The 20,780-nt window shown below is 39.6% G+C and overlaps 1 protein-coding gene across 3 annotated transcripts in view; it reads right to left on the reverse strand.

Annotated features, from left to right (window-relative positions):
• Window positions 1-20,780, reverse strand: part of GAREM1 (GRB2 associated regulator of MAPK1 subtype 1) — a 191,958-nt gene that overhangs the window by 40,538 nt on the left and 130,640 nt on the right. The gene's annotated exons all lie outside the window — the stretch shown is intronic.

A 20,780-nucleotide genomic window follows, 5' to 3' on the forward strand; every position in this document is an offset into this window, starting at 1 on the left:
GCACGAGAGTAGAATATACTATTACGGTATCCATAATTTGGGGAGTTTTTGAAGAACTTTGAACATATTCCTAAAAATGTCAAGGATCTATTATGTTGTTTATACATTTTCAATATTTATACCACTGCTACATTCTAAAGGAGTTGTCAGTTTAGAATAAAAGACTATATATAATCAAATCAATGATATAGTGTTTCTTAGTAGTCATTTTCTGAATGATGTTTACAATATAGCACTTGAGAAACTTGAAAAGGAATTAAAAGCTATTATGAGGCGGATTTCTCAGCATGTATCCATGAGGCATCAGGCAGAAACAGGAAACTTTCATTCATACTCTGAACATAATTTTTTTTTAGCATCTCTTAGGTGGAGGCATTATTCTAGATGCTGGAGATAAATCAATAAATAGACCAGATAAAAAATCTGTGTCCTCCTGAAGCTTACACTGTAGCGGGAGACAGATGGTAACACAATAAATGAGTCGGGTTTATGTTAGAAGGTGAGAAGTGTTATTAAAAACAGGGCAGGGTGAGGGGACGGAGAGTGCAGGGTGGCCAGAGTGGGTATGGCTGAGGAGGTGACCTTTGACATAGGGGAGGGAGTGACGTGTTTGGTACCTGGGAGTTGAGTTGTTAGAATTCTAAACGTAGGCAACAGCCTATGCAAAGACCCTCAGGTGTATGGGAGGGTGCCTGCCTGGCATGCTGCCAGTGTGGCTGGAGTGGGACGAGTAAAATGTTAAGAGGAAGAGAAAGAAAGGCAGAGAAATAACAGGTGGTCAGATTGTGTACAGCTTTGAAGAACTGTAGCTTTCCACCTGAATGGGATGGGGAGCCACTGGGGGTGTGAGTGGAGAAGAGGTGGTCTAACCAATGTTACAGAAGGATCCCTCTAGCTGCTGTGTTGAGAACAGACTATAAAGGTGCAAGGTGCAGAGGGACAGACACCAGTTAGAGGGTCCTGCAATAACCCAGGTATGAGATGGCAGCGGTTTGGAAGAGGTGAGAAGGTGTTAGGAGTCAGGCCTGAGCAGATGGAAAAACAAGAGCTGCCATTAACCGAGATGGGCAGGTTTGGGGGGGAAGGGGTCGAATCAGGAGTTCAGTCTGGTTATCATGGTTGAGTCTGAAATGTCTATTAGACATGCAAATAGAGATATCTCCAAACCTCTCAGATGGCCATATAAGTGTGGAGGTCAGGAGAAAGGTCTGACCGGAAATCATAAATCTGGGAGTCGTCAGCACACAGATGATATTTAAAGCCATGACACTTTAATGATGATGACCTCGGGCTTAAGTGTAGACTGAGAAGAGGTCGAAGGTTTGAGTCCTGGGAGACTGAGAAGGACTGGCCAGAGGAGTAAGAGAAAAATCCAGAAGGGGCGCATTCTAGAAGTCTGGTGATTCGAGTGCTTCAAGGAGAAGGAGTGACAGTGATGTCAAATGCTGCTGACGAGACTGTGAATCGAGGACTGAGAACTGTTGGATTTAGCAGCTTGTATTTAATTGGAGACTTTGATACGGGCAGTGACACAGTGACACTGTGCCAAAAGCCTGACCGAACTGGATTTAAGAGAGAATGAGACAGCAGCGCTGGGAATAACAAGAATGGATACCAGATGGTGTTTTGGGGAGTTCTGCTACAAAGGGGAACAAAGAGATGGAGTGGCAGGTGAAGGGTGGAATGGGATCTGGGAATGTTTTTGTTTTCCTTAATATGATGGGAGAAGTACCAGCATATTTGGATGCTGATGGAATGACCAACAGATGATGAGAGGAATATCGTTGAGCAGGCAGGGGGGACCTCGGAGTGGAGGAGCTGGCCTTCAACAGCAGTTCATCTGTGAGGAGTTCATCTGTGATGAGTTCAGTGGGAGCTGGTGGAAACTCCCTTTTATTGTTTCAATTTTTCCAGCAAAAGTCAGAAGAAAGGCATCAGTTGAGAACAAGGTTGAGAGAGGAGGTGTTGGAGAGTTAAGAAAAGATGAGAAGACTGTAAAAAGCCCAGTGAGAGTGAATGACATAAGATGACTGCTGGGCAGCCGTTAGTTCCCACTTGAGGCTCATGGTCATGAATTAAAAGGGAAACCAAACAGTACAGTTGTGTTTCTCTCCAGCCAATGTCTGACGCACAGGTGCAGGCACAAAGTGGGCAGAGATTTGGACTCAGCCAGAGTTGTGGAATTGCCCAGTGGGTATGAGACGTGAAAGAGGGGCAGAGGAGTCAGGATGCATGCAAGGGAATGAATATGACAACTGTCCATGGAACTTGAGGTGGACTCAACATCTTGGGAGGGAGAGAAGAGGATGGAAAAAGTAGAGATCAATGGATAGAAGGCTCGGATGGAGTTGATTTCTCAACCCTGGAGGGAGTGAGCTCAAGAGCCAGGCAGAGGAGTGTGGTCAGAGAGTGGCATAAATGCAATTGAGATAATGGAGGGATGCAGTTAATGATGATGACACCCTCTAGGGGGCAACAACGGGCGGTAAAGGCTGAGGTGGCCAGACGCTAAAGGAACTGAGAGGGCAGGGGTATTAGGAGGATTGTATATGTACGTATTGAAATCCCCAAGAATGAAGAGAGAGCATTGCTGGCGAGAATGGCAGTGAGCCAGGAGTGAGAATGATGGAGAAATGAGGGAGGAATCCTAGGCTTGTTACCCCACTGTAACAACAATGGGGTAGCAGGTGATACAGTCTGATAACAAGAGATTTAAAGCTGAGAGTTTTTAGGGAGGAGTGAAGTGGAAGGGTCAAGGTAGCAAGGAAGAGCATAGAGACTACTTAATCTCCTCAACTTTGGGGCACAAAATACAGAGCGGCCATCCGAGAGGGCCTCAGGGGAGTAGCGTTTTCAGGGCATATCCAGGTTTCCGTTAACAAGATAAAAAGTAATTTCAGAGAAGAGTTTAAGAATATAGGGATTTTGCTGGTGAGGTCTTTGATGCAAGAGTTTTCAGGAGTTAAGGGGTAGGTGATAAAGACAAAAAATGCACCTAGACATGATATAACAGCTCATATACGTTTTAGAAGTGCATAGGAGTATAAATAACACATTCGAAAATACGGTCTTGGGGCCGGCCCGGTGGCGCCAGTGGTTGAGTGCTCGAGCTCCGCTGCGGTGGCCCGGGGTTTGCCGGGTTCGGATCCCGGGCACGCACCGACGCACCACTTGGCAAGCCATGCTGTGGCGGCGTCCCATATAAAGTAGAGGAAGATGGCATAGATGTTAGCCCAGAGCCAATCTTCCTCAGCAAAAAAAGAGGGGGATTGGCAGATGTTAGCACAGAGCTGATCTTCCTCACCAAAAAAAAAAAAAAAAAACACGTTCAAAATATGTTAGATTATATCCTTTTCACAAAAAACAAAGAATTTTTAAAAAATCAAAAAGACCATGGCAATTTCAATACTACTTAAACAAATTCTGCCACCATAACAAATTAAAACTTCTCATGTCTTTATTCTACTTAGTCCAGGTATAAATTCTTAATAATTATAGTGAATCTATAGTTTGATGCTCTGTTCCTTCCTACATGTTCCCACATGACCACACTTGCAATGTTTGCATAGCATTTCATAACGGATTTAACTATTTTTCTATTCTTACACAATTGGTCTGAGTTAGGCAGATGCCTAATTTAAGTTCAAACTCTGCCCCTTGCAAGTTTTCTGATACCGGCAAATTACTAATCCGTCTGAGCCTTGTCTCCTTGCCTGTAAAGTGGGGACACTTCAAAAGGCTGCTGGGAGGATTAACTGAGACGATGAATTTAAAGTACTGAGCACAAGCAATCATTTAGAAACTCTCAGCTCCCTTTCCTCTTCTCGAGATGCACAGAGAAGTTCTTTCCTCTTTTTGGCTCACGTTTTTGGGATAAACTTTCTAGAGTGGGATTATTAAATCAAAGGGAATCACACAATTCTTTGTGTTTGACATGCATGGCTATATTGCTTTCCAAAATATGTAAACCAATTTGTATTTCTACCAATTTGTATTTCTACCAGTAGCCTATGTGCATCCTAGTTGGACCACAATCTTGCCAGCACTGAGTATTTTTTAAATTAGATCATTCAATGGGTATTAAAAAGCATCTCTTTCCTGTATTAATTTGCATTTCTTTGAAGATCCGTGAAGTTAGACATTTGAATTTTTCTTGGGCAAATAACTGTATAAATGTATAATAAATACATTTGATAAAGTCTAAATTTCTCTTAACTTCTAGAGAAATATATCTAAAAGTCTATTGGATATTTATACTTGCAAATCCCATTAGCACCAAATTCAGCATGTCTAAACTCAGGAACCACCATGCCTCATGTGCAATAGGTACTTAGTAAATGTTTACTGAATCAAAGACAGAAAATTACTTTAGTTCTGGGACTGGTAAACAATGAAGCGATGCATTACTAACTGCAGGGTTTCAAGGTTATAAATAAAAGGTGAACTACATTTCTATATACAAGGTTTGTTTCTGATGATTAGATGAATGTTTTTACTCATCAGAGAAAGAAAGGAATAGTGCATTATTGATCCACTTAAAAATTATCATCTGAATACTTCAAGAAATACTTTTCAGGACAAATCCAACCAAAGAATAGATCAGATAAGCAGCTAAAATTATCTTCCAGGATGAAGCAGATAATCTTTCAGAATTGGGATGTGATGTACAAGGGGATAAAAGGAGTCATCAGCGAGAGCTCACATTTATAGGTCTATTTGGTTGGAATATCCAGAACCATCTGACAGAGACAGCAGATATTTGCCAACATTTCCAATTATCTCTAATCGTGATTTATATTTTCTAATTTGTTAGAAGAGTAAGAAAAGAGAAACTGTAGATTTGGAACCTGAACACAATTCAAGCTATTGTTAAGCCAGATACAGTTCATGAAAACTTGCAAATGATGTCATCTTTCTATGATTATGAAATAGTTTAATTTATTTTAAATTTGTGATCAATGTTTTAGAGAAATTTTCCTAAGACAGGGGGATCTGTATGTATGCCATACACTCAATAAGTGGTCTGCAGATGTTCAATCTCTGAGCTAAGAGATTAGCTGAAAGCCACATGCCTAAATTCCATTCTGTCCCTTCAGAAATGCATTCAGAGGCCAAGGATGTGTCACTGCACCCTGACACTTCTGTATCAAATGAGACATTACCCCACAGAATAGTGCTGCCTAAGAGAAATACAATGCAAGCCACATATATAATTATATATTTTCTAGTGGCCATATTAAAAAAGGAATGAGGTGAAAATTAATTTTAATAATGTTTTATTTAAACAAATGTTTATTTAAATAATGTTTTATTTAAATAAATGTTTATTTAAACCATCTAAATTCAATATAAGAATCATTAATGAGATATTTTACATTCTTTTTTTCCACATTAAGCCTTTTAATTCCTGTGTATGTTTCACACTTGTGGCACACCTCAGCTCACACTAGCCACACTGCAGGCGCTCAATAGCCACACATAGCTAGTGGTTGCTGTATTAGACAGTGCAGGTCTAGAATCTGTGTTCCCTTAAAAGTGTGATTGCAGGTACCATTCAAGTCCTTAAATAACGATCACGGGATGGAGTCCTTTTAGGGAAAAAAATGTATCTTCTGGCAAAATAGGATGTTTCTTCTCATGAAAGAGCTTTAGAATGCTTATACTTGCTTTTTCTTGCCCTGCTTGTCAGGACGCTGATATTTTGCTTCATGTAATAGAGCCTGGGTTTCTTGATAGAACTACCTCATCCCTTTAACACCTTTTTTCTTCTCTCCCAATTTGGGGGCTTGTTTTTTACACATTCTTTAGTTATTTTCTACTGTATTTGTGCTCTTATACTGTTAGCCTCAAATATATTTTGGCTTATGGACCAAATGAATAATCATATTTGGTATGGCTGTGGCATCAATATTAAGCTGTATAAATTCTAAACTTCTAGCCTCACCTATGTTTGTCATTGACCAGGAAGACTTCAGAATCACTTACATATGGGAGCACTTAGAAGGAGCTATTCTGAGAACGAGTAACATACACAGATCCAAGTATACAAATAAAGAATAAAAATAAAGTTAACAGCTAAATACGACCAAATGTTACAAGTTGTAACATTTGAACATATTGTACATCAGAAAAATAGATTCCTTTCATTCATTCTTTTAACTGTTTATTGAATATCCAATACAGTTAACTTCTCTCTCGTGTTTTCCACAGTTTCTTCAGATTGTCCTGGAAAATTTTAGTTTATGTTTCTTTGTGTACATATATTATTATTTTAAACATTTTTCTGTCATATGTTTAATTATCTAAAACCAAATCATTACTTTACATTTCTTACACCCCCACAAATACCTTTAAAATCTAAATATATCAAATGTCTTAATGCAATGTTTTAAACACTGGGTCACAATACATATGCAACTTCCTATTGCAGGGGTTGGAAGACTTGTTCTGTAAATATTTTAGTCTTCATGGGCTAAACGGTCTCTGTAGCAACTATTCAACTCTGGCGATGGATCTTGAAAGCCGCCATCGACAATACGTAAACAAATTAGAGCAGCTGTGTTCCAATCAAATTTTATTTACAAAAACAGGCAGCAGGTCAGATTTGGCCCTCAGCCCACAGTTTGCTGACCTCGGTCCTGCTGGAAGAAATGGAAAGTACAGACTGGGGTAGTGGCAAGAACACAAGACATTATAAGTGAAACGATCAGTCCTTACATTCCAACACTCCCCAACAGTTAGACGGAGGTCTCCTGTAAGGTACTTGAAACAACGTCGTAAGCTGACCCATGTTCCTCTTAGAATGGCTGTTTTTCCTTTAAATAGGAGTCTAAAATCGAGATGTGTAAGCTGCAGAAGTGGATTGTATTAGGAGAATAATGCAAATAACTGGCAAACATGAATGCCCACATTCTCTCACTGTACTTTACGAGACCAAATTCCTATGAACTTTTACTTAGCTTCTATTCTATTCTTTTACAAAAGATTATGACACTTTCAGATGAGTCAACTTAAAATACTCTTCTACAGTGTATGCTGTAGCTTGAAGTTGGAACTTGTCCGAGTTAGACCTTGCAGACAATCTAAAGAGTTAAGAGTCAGTTCCCTGCCAAAATGTGAAATCAATTTACATAACACATATTCCCACAACCCCCACACGGAGGAACTAATTTTTTAACAGACCATTTCATGAATAACAGAGGCTTTGTGCCACCAAATAAAAACATTTGGAGATCGTCAAAACATCTGTTCTGAGATGTTACTGTCAAACTCTGTTCTCAGAGAGGGAGGAAACTGCATTGTCTTTCAACAGCTTTGATGGTTTCATAAAAAAAGTCTCCATTGTGAGAGCTGTTCCATCTGCAGGACCCTGAAACTCCCAGGAACTAATTCACCACCAATGACATGCTCATTGATTACAGTTTAAATAAATTTAAGGTAATATATAAAAAGCAAAGATTGGTACTATACTGTACCTCTTTCATGATGTGTTTCTGAAACTCTATTACCTAACTAGTATGTTGACAAGAAAAAACGTCATCCAGAAAACATCCATTTTTGTGCGTCTCAAAATAATTACAGTGATTTACCTCAAAATGGATGACACATTAAGCATAGCTAAGAGGCCTGCAGTCCTGCCTGAGGTGTCTGTTTCCAGCACCTGTACAATGCTGAAAGGGCTGCACCACACTCTCTCCTTCACTTAGAGGGAAAGAGTCACTTGTCAGAAGTGAAAAATGGAAACAAATTTTGCTAATTAGAAGAGAGAGCAGCAATGCTGAAATGCATAAAAATAACAGGGAGTGCTAGAGGTGGTCAAATTCAGGTCTGTCACGTCTGTTATCGGCAGGGAAGTTATGGTCCATGGTCAGTGGAAATAAGTTCCATGGTGAAGATGGGGCTCCCCGTGATTCGTGCTTCCCTGGTCCCCATCACTACGAGTAATGAGCACGGTCTGTGGTAAATCTTCTTTTACAGCTATGGTTTTACTATTTGCCATCCCCTTCAGCACAGTGGTCGACTTCATGTGTGTAAATAAAAAGAAATGGAATGAGAGCTGGGGCCTCTAGTATCCATCTGTGGGCCCATAACTCAAGTGAACAACAACATTCCATGGCATTTCCCTCATTGCTGGGAGCAGAAAAATGTTGCATAAACCAGAATAGAAAAGAAAGCAACAGCAACAAAAATGGCACCAGAACACCACAGCAACCCAAGAATGGCTAAAATGAGCAAAAATGGTTAAGAAAAAGGAACCCTGGAATGCTGAAAATGCCACGACCATGTCTGTGTTCTTCAGTGTGGTACTGCCAGCATTGTACCAAACATGGCATAAAGTAGCAGCTTATTAAATAGTGAATGAATGAATAAAATCTTCTCACACCTCTTTCAGAGACAGGCCACCAACATTAAGTTGGACAGTTTCTAGTCAGTTGTGTAAATGAAATACATTTTACATGGTTCAAATAACCAGACCTTAAAACCACTGGGCCATTTCCAAATGTGAAGAAATGAGCAATACTCAAGTGACAGAAGCAACAAACCAGTTGTCATTTTTCAAGAAGTAAATAAACCCGGGCAGGAATCTGCACTATACTCAAGATTTAACCTAAAACATACTCTTGTATTTTATCTTTATGCACGTAGGCAGGCTGGAGTTTCTATAGAGTTGAAATGTAAAAGTAGGATTGCCAAGTAAAAGACAGGCATCTTGTTATTTTGAACTGCACCAACCAATATATTGCCTTTTAAAGTTTATGTAGGGGCCAGCCTGATGGCGTAGTGGTTAAGTTCACACGCTCCACTTCGGCAGCCCAGGGTTCGCAGGTTCAGATCCCAGGCGTGGACCTACGCACCGCTTATCAAGCCATGCTGTGGCAGGCGTCCCACATATAAAATAGAGGTAGATGGGCACAGCTGTTAGCTCAGGGCCAAACTTCCTCAAAAAAAAAAAAAAAAAAGTTTATGTAAATATCCACCTCCACCAACAATATATGAAACTTCATTTACCTAAACCCTTTACCAGTACTGTTGGTGAATGACTTAAGATTCCCTCTTCTTGAGTAATGTGAAGAATTTTAAAGTTACTTAATATATGTAATTGCCAAAAAATTCAAATAGTACCAGGGGGTATAGGGTGAAAAGTAAGCCTCCCTCCTAATCTTATCCTCAGATCTCCTCGCAGAGGCAGTGCTATCAGTTTCTTGCACACCCATCCAGAGAAGCTGATACAGTTTATCTGCAGACGTAATGCCACTCTTTTCAAAACAAACGTAACATTCTGTACAGTTCTTTCATCATTCCATAAAAATCTGTCTCCTTCTTGTTAAGAGCTGCACGGTATTCCACCCCATGCAAACACCATAACTAATTTACCCAGTCCCCTACTGACGGGCATTCAGATTTATTCCAATCTTTCACAGCCACAGTGATGCTGAAGTTAATATCCTTGTACCAAGGGCTTTGCGTACTTAATGCAAGTACATTGGTAGAAAAATGCCTATATGTGGCATTGCTGGGCCAAAGGGTAAGTGCATTTTTATTTTTGATAGATATTGCCAAACTAACCTTCACAGAGTTTGTGCCCACTTATACTCCCACCACCAATATATTTCCTCATACCTTTCCTAAGTTTATTGCCAAACTTTATTATCATTGCCATTCTGATAAGTGAAAAATAGTATCTCACTGAGATCTTCACTGCATTTTTCTTACTATAAAGGTGGATTCAATTATTTTTATAATTCAGCAACTTATATTTCATATTTTGAATTTTATTATTACTAATTTTTGAAATTTCCACCATCTTAAGCATAATTTTAAAAATAAAACACAAACTTGAAATACTACAACAGCAATTCCTATTCGAAAATTTGACTCCCTACATCGCTTCTAGTTAATTACTCAAATTATGATTTGGGGGGGTGGGCAGGGGAGAGTGGAAGTGGAATTGGGGGGGAAAAAGGTAAAGAACGAATCTCTGCAGAAAGGCTCAAGACATATAAGCACAGAGATTAGGAATTAAAGCCAAAGAACAGAAAGAAATCATCAACCAAAAACTGATGAATTTCATCATAAATCATCTGTGGGCATTTCTATTTATTTCTCCATTTGAGATTACATAAAACAAGTAGTCAGACCATTACTTTCTTTTTTTTTTTTTTTAATTTTTTGTTTATTGCAGTAACATTGGTTTACAACATTGTAAAAATTTCAGGTGTACATCACTACACCTCCACTTCTGCACAGATTACATCATGTTCACCACCAAAACACCAACTACAACCCATCACCACACACATGTACCGAACCATCCCCTTCACCCCCCTCCCTCCCACCTCCCCCCCCAGCAACCACCAATCCAATCTCTGTCCCTATGTGTTTGTTTATTGTTGTTATTATCTACTACTTAATGAAGGAAATCATACGGTATTTGACCTTCTCCCTCTGACTTATTTCACTTTGCATCCATGTTGTCACAAATGGCTGGATTTCATCGTTTCTTACGGTTGAGTAGTATTCCATTGTGTATATATACCACAGCTTCTTTATCCATTCGTCTCTTGATGGGCACTTAGGTTGCTTCCAAGTCTTGGCTATTGTGAATAACGCTGTAATGAACACAGGGGTGCATGTACCTTTACAAATTGGTGTTTTCAAGTTCTTTGGATAAATACCCAACAGTGGAATAGCTGGGTCATATGGTAGTTCTAACCTTGATTTTTTGAGGAATCTCCATACAGTTTTCCATAGTGGCTGCACCAGTTTGCACTCCCACCAGCAGTGTATGAGAGTTCCCGTCTCTCCACATCCTCTCCAACACATGTTGTTTCCTGTCTTGTTAATTATAGCCATTCTGACGGGCGTGAGGTGATATCTCATTGTAGTTTTGATTTGCATTTCCCTGATAGTTAGTAATTTTGAACATCTTTTCATGTGTCTGTTGGCCATCTGTATATCTTCTTTGGAGAAATGTCTGTTCAGATCTTTTGCCCATTTTTTAATTGGGTTGGTAGTTTTTTTGTTGTTGAGATGCATGAGTTCTTTATATATTTTGGAGATTAAGCCCTTATCAGATGTATGGTTTGCAAATATCTTCTCCCAATTGTTAGGTTGTCTTTTCATTTTGTTGATGGTTTCCTTTGCTGTGCAGAAGCTTTTTAGTTTGATGTAGTCCCATTTGTTTATTTTTTCTATTGTTTCTCTTGCGCGGTCACCCGTGGTGTTTGAAAAGATGTTGCTAAGACCGATGTCGAAGAGCGTACTGCCTATGTTTTCTTCTAGAAGTTTCACAGTTTCAGGTCTTACATTCAAGTCTTTAATCCATTTGGAGTTAATTTTTGTGTATGGTGTAAGGTAAGGGTCTACTTTCATTTTTTTGCATGTGGCTATCCAGTTTTCCCAACACCATTTGTTGAAGAGACTTTCTTTTCCCCATTGTATATTCTTGGATCCTTTGTCGAAGATTAGCTGTCCGTAGATGTGTGGGTTTATTTCTGGGCTTTCGATTCTATTCCATTGATCTGGGTGTCTCTTTTTGTGCCAGTACCATGCTGTTTTGGTTACTATAGCTTTGTAGTATATTTTGAAATCAGGGAGTGTGATACCTCCAGCTTTGTTCTTTTTTCTTAGGATTCCTTTAGCTATTCGGGGTCTTTTGTTGCTCCATATAAATTTTAGGATTCTTTGTTCTATTTCTGTGAAAAATGTTGTTGGAACTTTGATAGGGATTGCATTGAATCTACAGATGGCTTTAGGAAGTATGGACATCTTAACTATGTTAATTCTTCCAATCCAAGAGCACGGAATATCTTTCCATTTCTTTGTGTCTTCTTCAATTTCTTTCAGCAATGTTTTATAGTTTTCGGTGTACAGATCTTTCACCTCTTTGGTTAAGTTTATTCCTAGGTATTTATTCTTTTTGTTGCAATTATAAATGGGATGGTATTCTTAATTTCTCTTTCTGCTACTTCGTTGTTAGTGCAGACCATTACTTTCAATTCTAAAACTCCCACCCTTGAATTTAACTTAAAGATCTGGATTCAAAACTGAATCATTCTGGGACACATTTTAACCAGCCAAGCTATTTCACACCATGCAAATGGTTTCCCTATGTTTTGAAAATGGGAACACTACATTTTTCATTGCATCTAATTGGTCAGTTCCTTCTTCAGAATTATCAGAAATTTTCTGCGGCACAATTATCGTAAACATGATGGAACCTAAAAAGGTCTGAGATTTGAAAATGGATGCTTATAGGTTATGGTGGGAATCTCAGGGTCATCTTCATCTTTCTTCTCCTGCATTCATTTTTCTCTCTCCTTGAAATCTCTTTGTCCTCAGCACTCACTGCTGTTATTCTGGTTTTGATCCTCATCACTTCATAACCATATTGCTGCTTCAGATTTTAAGCCCATCCCCATCTCTGCCCTCTATCATCACTTTACTCATCTTAAAACACAACCTGAGTGGATTTTATCTCACTCAAGAACCTAAGTGTTCAATACACACCTGTAGAATAAATGAATAAATAAATGAGCATATAATAGCTATTTAATTTCTAACCCAAGCCCAGGCTCCGCTGCCTTAGCTTTAACAAGTCCCTCCATGATCTGGCTCCACTCAGGTTCTGCAAACATTTCCCCGCCACCTGTGCAATCAATACTAATTCTCTCCCCTTTGCCTTTGCTCATGCTCTTTTCTCAGTCTGTGCAAAACTTGGGATCCTTTTAGGGCCATTCTAAGTTCTGTGCATGACCATCTTCCTTCTCCCACTCTCTCAGCTCTCCTGGGGGACCTCCTCTATCATTTTGGCTTCAAGGATCACTATAAGCTGACAACATACCAGCCTTCCCTCCAGCCAGATCTCTCCTGAATTCCACATGGTCTACCCAATACCTGGTGCGTATGTCCATTGGCTCTCCCACAAAGATCTCAAAATCAACACATGCAAAACTGAACTCATCTTTTTACTTTTTGAATCAAGCAACCACACAAATCAGAAACCTGGGTGGTCACCCTTGACTCCTCCCTTTCCCTAATCTCTCACATCCAACTGGTGTCAATTCAACTCCATCCCTTTCCCATAACAATCAATTCCTTTCTATCTCCACTACTACTGCATATTCCAACCACACCATCTCTCACTTTGGCCAGTTTTCCTAGTTGATTGCCTTGCCCCTTGACTTCCTTTCCAGGAAATCATCCTTTACACTACTGCTTAAAATTAAAATCTAATCATATTTTTAATGAAAATGATTTACAGAGGATTTATTTACAACAGGGGACTATTGATAATGATGTGGGTGGGCTGCAGGAGAAGTACAGAGAAGATGTCACCACCATATGCCTGAAGGGAAACGGGGAGGGACTAGTTACTGGAAGGAGACAGTCATGTAGATAAGGTCACCTTGAGAAGGGGCGTTACAGCTGTTCCCAGGTGATCTTTTAAGGGAGGAAGCCAGGAGAAAAAAGACCTTGACCTCACTCTCTTTCTGCCCATCTCCTGCTGGGGCTATTTACCCATTGGCTGAACCTTCCTGGAATTCAAAGGCCATGAGAGTCTGCTGGTGTAGCCCTACAGGTCAGCCTCTGGGGTGGAGAAGGGTGGAGGCAGTTGAGAATGGACTGGGGGATGGGGGGCAACACAGGAGACGTGTCGTCCTCTCGCCCCTCATCTTCTGATTAAAAGACTTTGGTGGCTCTCCACCTCCTATAAAATTTAACTTCTGAGTGAATACATAGGCCTTCCAAGATCTGACCCTCACCTTCCTCTCATAATGATAAAACCCACCTAGATCCATCCACAGTGAACCATGCCTGTTCTCATACTGAACTAGTGATCTGGAATGCCTTTCCTCTGTTCCCAGCTTTGGTCAATCTATTTATCCAAAACCAATTTACTCATCACTGACTCTATAAAAAAAACTTCTTATCTCAGGTACATAATTGACCACACTCTTTTGTGATCTCATTACCTATCTCTAGATATTTATCCAAGCATATAGAATATTTTATTTTCCTTATTTGTTTACATGTCTATCTTTGTAAACTAAATAGCAAACTCTCTAAAGAAAGCAGGAGAAGTATCAAGCATCTTTTTATCCCCAGTGCCCAATACTGTTCAAGGCACATAGTAGGTACTTAATAAGTGATGGTTGAATGAGGGAATGAATTTAAGCATCAGCTCAAGTCCAACGTCATCTGTGAAGCTTTCCCTGACAACCGCAGCCTGTGCTGATCTTCATTCATATTTATTACCAGAGTTTAATGTTTAATGATTCCCTACTTATTTCACCTGTTTTTGTATTGTTCTCTTAGATCACAGGCCTGTGACAGCAGTAATTGTGTCTTTTGCTTCTCTGATAGCACACTTTGAGTCCACACTAAAAACAAATGCTTGCTTTGAAGGGTAAGTGTTGAGAGCAGGAGAAATATGTATTTTTTGGAGTCTCAAAATCAAATACTTAAGTGACCAGAAAAGCCTTGTAAATTGGTAAAATTGACAAAAAGGTAGAGGTGGCAACCTCATAGCTCCAGCACCTGATTTCCAGAGGCAAGAAATCTAGGTTTTTATGTAACCGGTCCAATTGTTAATGGTTGGCTCAAATACAAAATCTCATCTAACCCAGGGACCACTCTGCATTTCTAAGAGAGACGAGGGCGTAGCTGTGGTTTGACCAAGGATTTATAACATCACTGATCTAGGTGATCCTATATGTAAGTGGTTGAATACTGGTCAGGAAATGTTCAAGAAATTTAGGCGGGAAGTCTAGGCTCTTGGAGTGCTTCATTCTCCCTTAAATTGAAACGATGACCTTAAGTAGGAGGCCTCTGTTTACAGACTTTAGCATAAGCCTTATGACCAAGCTCATTTAAGACCTAGACTGTTGACGACAGCTCTCTGTCTGGACGTATCCTGAGCTCCTTCTTCTTCTGGCCTACCAAATATATTCATCCTAAAATATGGTAATAAAGGATGGCAGGTCCTGCCTGATTCTGACTGTCCGAATATGTTAAATGCCAACATTGACAAAGAATTAGAAAAGAGAATCACATACCAACTAACCAACTTCTTAAGAAAGAGACTTGAGTGGATGTGTAAAGACAAAATAGAAAAAAAAGAGGACTCTGAGCCTCTGGACCAGAGCCATCTCAGGAAGATTCTTCACAGCCACCCTGCTCTCACTTGAACGGCGTTCACACACATTACCTCACTCAACAATCCACGGCAATGGGCAGGGATTATTACAGACTTTACCTATGAGGAAACTGAAGCCAGCAGAGATTAAGGAATGCACCTTTGGTCACAGAGAGTCGGTAGGAAATCCAGTATTGTAACCCACGTGTTCTGACCTCAAGTCCACCTTTATTAGGCTGCTTCCCCAAACCACAAGTACCTCCTTCCTTAGGATAAGGTCAACAGTGTGAGGAGCTGGCTATGCCTTGTCTGCTACTGAAAAAATATCCAAAAATTAGTAGGAAGAAGGGTCATTTACTCTATATATACACACGCAATGAGTTCTTCTTCGATAGAGTTTGAAGGGCTATTCAAATAGACTGTTTCGTTTAATCCCCCAAATGACCCTAGCAATTGGTTAAATGATAAAACATACCTTAATTAAGTGTAACTTAGGATGACTAAAGCATGGAAGGTACACGGTGTTACTGAGAATTACCCATTCTGTGGAATCAGAAACCAGCTACGTTTTTTTTTTTTTTGGTGAGGAAATTAGCCCTGAGCTACCATCTGTTGCCCATCCTCCTCTTTTTGCTGAGGAAAATTGGCCCTGAGCTAACATCTGTGCCCATCTTCCTCTATTTTATGTGGGATGCCTGCCACAGCATGGCTTGATAAGTGGTGCGTAGTTCCACGCCCGGGATCCAAACCTGCAAACCCCAGGCCACCGAAGTGGAGTGCGTGAACTTAACCACTATGCCACAGGGCCGGCCCACCAGCTACCCTTTTTAATGTCTGGCATGGTAGCTAGTCACCAGGATGAACAGCTGCTTCTATTAAGGATCAAAAACCTACATTAAAAAAAAAAAATCAAGGTCCTAATATGTACAAAGCAATTTTATTTGAGGTAGGATCCTTTTGGAGAAATATAAAATGATCTATTTATCTACATAAAAAATTAAGAACTGCAAAAATAAATTTTTACTTGTAGAATTTTAAATCATATATTTTGAAAAGTGAAGAGGAAAACAAAGGGAAACAGAACATGAGAAGCAGGAAGAGAAAATGAGGAGTAAGGGAAATATGGAAACAGATTAAAAAAGAAAATGAGACAGAAATCTGCAGGGGAAAAAACATTACGCACAGATAAACACAATTTCAACCCAGACAAAGGAAAGGAGGATGCCAACGCAGATGGACAAAATATGGATGTACACCACACAGACAGACTTGAAAGCTATGTTGTCATTATACAACTTCAGGCAAAAATGAAGGCATACTGTATAGAACCAACATTGAGGGCTAGGAGTTTTCAAACTATGGTTCTTATGATATATACTTCTCTCCTATGCCTTATGGAAGTATTTAAAAAGAAAAAAGAGAGCCAAACAGCATGTCCAAAGTGTGGGGAGGGTGAGGAAAACACTCAAGGATTTTAACATCCCACCATTATTTCTCTATTGAAACATGACCCCACTCTTGGCTTATCTGCTCCCTTTTCCACAGCCCAACAGTAAACTCCCACACACCAGAGGGACCACAGAGGAGAGACAATAATATAAGCAGCTGCTCAAGCTGTGGTTTTCATTAGGGAAAAAAAGTGCCTTGATTATAAGGGATTTAGTTTTTAACCTTTGAGCCAAGACTAAAGTGATTAAAACTCCATGTAGAGAAACACGAATGGTTTCTTAAACGTATGAGGTAGAACATACTAAGTATTATCAAAGAGGGATGAAGAACAGAGCCCAAATTTTAATGCCCACCTTGGCTTAGTGCAAGACGTGGATACGGGAAAGCTAGCAAAGACACAAAATAAAAACATACTGTATGGGTCCTAAACTGCATTTCTGTAAAGGTTAGGGATACATCTCACCAAATCCTTTAGCTACAAAAAGCAAGGCAATCAAGTCATAAAAGACATGGAGGACACGTGAATGCATATTACTGAGGGAAACAAGCCAATCTGAAAAGGCTACATACTGTATGGATTCCAACTATATGACATCCTGGAAAAGGCAGAACGATGGAGACAGAAAAAAAGATCAGTGGTTTCCAGGGATTAGTGGAAAGGGAGGGATGAATAGAGGATTTTTAGGGCAGCAAAAATACTCTGTATGGTATTATAATGGTAGATACATGTCATTATACATTTGTCCAAACCCACAGGATGCACAATACCCAGAGTGAACCCTAATGTAAACTATGGACTTTGGGTGATGATGATGTATCAATGTAGGCTCATTGATTGTAATAAATGGAACACTCTGGTGGGGGATGTTGAAAACGGGGAGGCATGTCTGGGGGCAGGGGTTCTCTGTACCTATGGGGGAAATCTCTGTACCTTCCCCTCAATTTAGCTGTGGACCTAAAACTGCTCTAAAAAATAAAGCAAGGCAACTCCTTAAAGGCTTGCATTTGATACAAGAGCAGAGCCAAGGTATGACACACCCAGAGCCAGGCACGTTCTGTTCTCATGGCTCAGCACAAGGGTTGTGACTCCCGATTCGACATGTACTCAGTGGTTATGATTTTGCTTCCACATCTTTGCACAGCAGTTAAGCACATGAACTTCTGGAGTTGAAATCCTGGCTCTCCCTCCTACTGTGCAACTGTGCAAATGGTTAAGTCATAACCTTCTACACCTCCATCTGTCTCCTAGTTCTATAATACAAGGGCAATAAAACCAACATCAGTTACTGGGACGATTAAATATATATAAAGGGCTTAACACAGTGAGCGGCACATAAGGGCTCAATGAGCATTCATATCAGAGAGAAGTCAAATGCAACAAAGGTGTATACTTGTCATGAATGAAAAGCAGTGTAATCACGAATTTATTCTGATTTTCTTACTGTTTATGAGAAGGACATTAGCTCCTTCTTACATTAATCCTGGAAAAAATCCTCCAGAAGATGAAACATCAAAAAGTACTCTAAATTTGACATAGATAAAGAAGTGGCACAACTAGTAGTTGAGTGGATGGGAAGAAGAGAGGAGGGAGAAATGCAGAAGACAGGAATTTGGGGAGGCAGACTGCCACCTGGTTGGAGACTCTGGTTCTGGAAAAGATAGGGAACGGGAGATAACAAATGTTATCTTTTCTATGACAAGCTACCTACTGAACCCTTTGCTTAATGAAGAGTAATTCCAATTAAAATGCCTCATTCTTAAAATATAATTAATATATCTGTGACCACAATGACTGTGGATGAGAGTCCTACGCTTATTAGGAATCAGTCAAAATTGCAGTAAAAACCGGAAACTCCAGTAAAATGAAAAGGCCCTACATGACAGACAGCCCCTCATTCTTGTCAAATCTTTTTTTTTTTTTAATTAAAAAATGGAGAAGCAATAGCCATGCTGTTGCTCTGAGACTTGGGGCTCCATTTTTGTGAAAGTGTCTAATGAATGAGCATGCTTTCAAACAGTAAACACGTACCTTTGTCCTACACTCCCGAACCAGGGAATGGTTTTCCCCTCCACCCCCTCATCAAAGAACTACTCTCTCTTCTTTTGTTTTCTTTAGTCTTTGCTGACAAAACGCCCCTGCTCTCGCTCCCTTCTTCCAATACTTTATTTTCATCTAAGTGCCTCCACTTTTCTTCACCACAGATCTAGCTTATTGAGCGTTCTCTACTGCCTTTCAGGTTTTGTCCCTAATCCATGTTAAACAGGCTGTGGTGCAAGTGTAGGACTGCTCTCAGGAAAATATTCCGTCCAACAAGGGCGGTTATGTAAACAGGGCTGCTTCTGGCAGGAATATCTGATGGGATAAACAAGGCTGGAGAGAGAACGTACTCAGAGCAGTGACTTTGTCAGGGCACACAGATACATTTCAAATAAAAATACTCTTGTTTCTAATGTAAGATCAGGCTTTTAATAAACGTAAGTTACTGGGGAAAATTTAGAAAGAATAATTAGGACTGAGTCAGCAACTATGATTTCTGCAACTGTACTCAGGGGACTTTTTCATTTTCTGGTTTTAGAATTTTATTTATTTAAAAATAAACATTTTTAAATGCCAAAAACATTTAAAGTGCCAGGGATAGTAGAAGGCTACTTGAAGAATTTATAACATTTAAGAACCTATATAGATGCTGGATGGAAATTATGGCTAATAATCTATCAATTAAATAAGACACCTAATCATCAGAGGATTGGTACATTGTACCCATGTTGATGTTTAGTGTGGACACAGAGGTTTAACACTGTCTTCATTAATATTTGGTCCAGGGCCAGCCCCGTGGCTTAGCGGTTAAGTGCTTGCACTCCGCTACTGGCGGCCCGGGTTCGGATCCACGACGTACCACTTCTCCCGCCATGCTGAGGCCGCGTCCCACATACAGCAACTAGAAGGATGTGCAACTATGACATACAACTATCTACTGGGGCTTTGGGGAGAAGAAAGGAGGATTGGCAATAGATGTTAGCTCAGAGCTGGTCTTCCTCAGCAAAAAGAGGAGGGTTAGCGTGGATGTTAGCTCAGAGCTGATCTTCCTCACAAAAACAAAAGGTCCATAGGAAGAGTGACGAAAATGCAGTATTTTGCCTTGCAAACAAGAGTCTAGATAGAAAATTCACTATAATAAAGTGATGATAGCTCATAATGAAGAAAACAGGGTTCATTAAATCAAACAGATATTGCAACACCTGAAACTGGATGTCAGCTAATATGTCTGACAAGGAAAGAATGACTAGAAAGTTAATGTTTTTTTAAAAAGTTTTACTGTAAAACATAGGAGCAGTGTGTACTCGACTAATAGTAAGATGATTAATATTTTTTTATCAGGATTCAATAAGAGAATTAAAAATAAAGGCCAAATTAATTTTTCCTCCCTATTCTAACTATTAGTTAAAATAATATAAAGATTCAAAGAAAATTTACTTATATACTTACTACTCTGTTCAAGGTAGTGTGCAAAGTGCCAAGGATATTTCTGGTACACAGACATTATTGAGCAGAAAAATACTTAGAAATCTGTGTTTCTCCTTTATTTACATACAAGTTTGAATTTTTTCAACGCCTATCCAATTTTTAAGACATGAAATGATTTAGGCTAGCATGTTTATTTTGCATGTCCTGTAAATAATTCATAAATCCAAAATAATTAGATACTTGATAAACTGAACCACTATAGGATATAATCGGATGGGAACTGAATTTATGCTGGCTATTATGGTTGACACCCTGTCGGCAGAACAGACAATGTCAACAAATAATAGTTTCTTTCAGCAATTACAGTTTCCACCTAGCATCTAGCTGAAATTTTCCGAGGCCAGCCAGGGTAAGGGTGTGTTGACGTTGTTTTCATGAGTGTGATTCGTACTAGTCATCGAGAGGCAGCTTATTCTTCTATCTTCTGAGTCATTTCAACTTATATACACATTTTTATGGAATGAATGAAGTTAGAGAGGATAAGGGAAATTAAAAAAATCTTTATATGATAAAGACAACTGGAAAAGACTATTTAGTCTTTGGTATTGGTAAAACTGGTTCACTATGTAGAGAAAAACTAAAAATGAATCCCTACCAGACACCACCTACAGGCAGCAAAGGCTTTCAGAAGGAGAAACTATAAGGCAAAACCACGATTACATTAAA

Source organism: Diceros bicornis, chromosome 16 (genome assembly GCF_020826845.1).
Source record: "Diceros bicornis minor isolate mBicDic1 chromosome 16, mDicBic1.mat.cur, whole genome shotgun sequence".
NCBI lineage: Eukaryota > Metazoa > Chordata > Mammalia > Perissodactyla > Rhinocerotidae > Diceros > Diceros bicornis.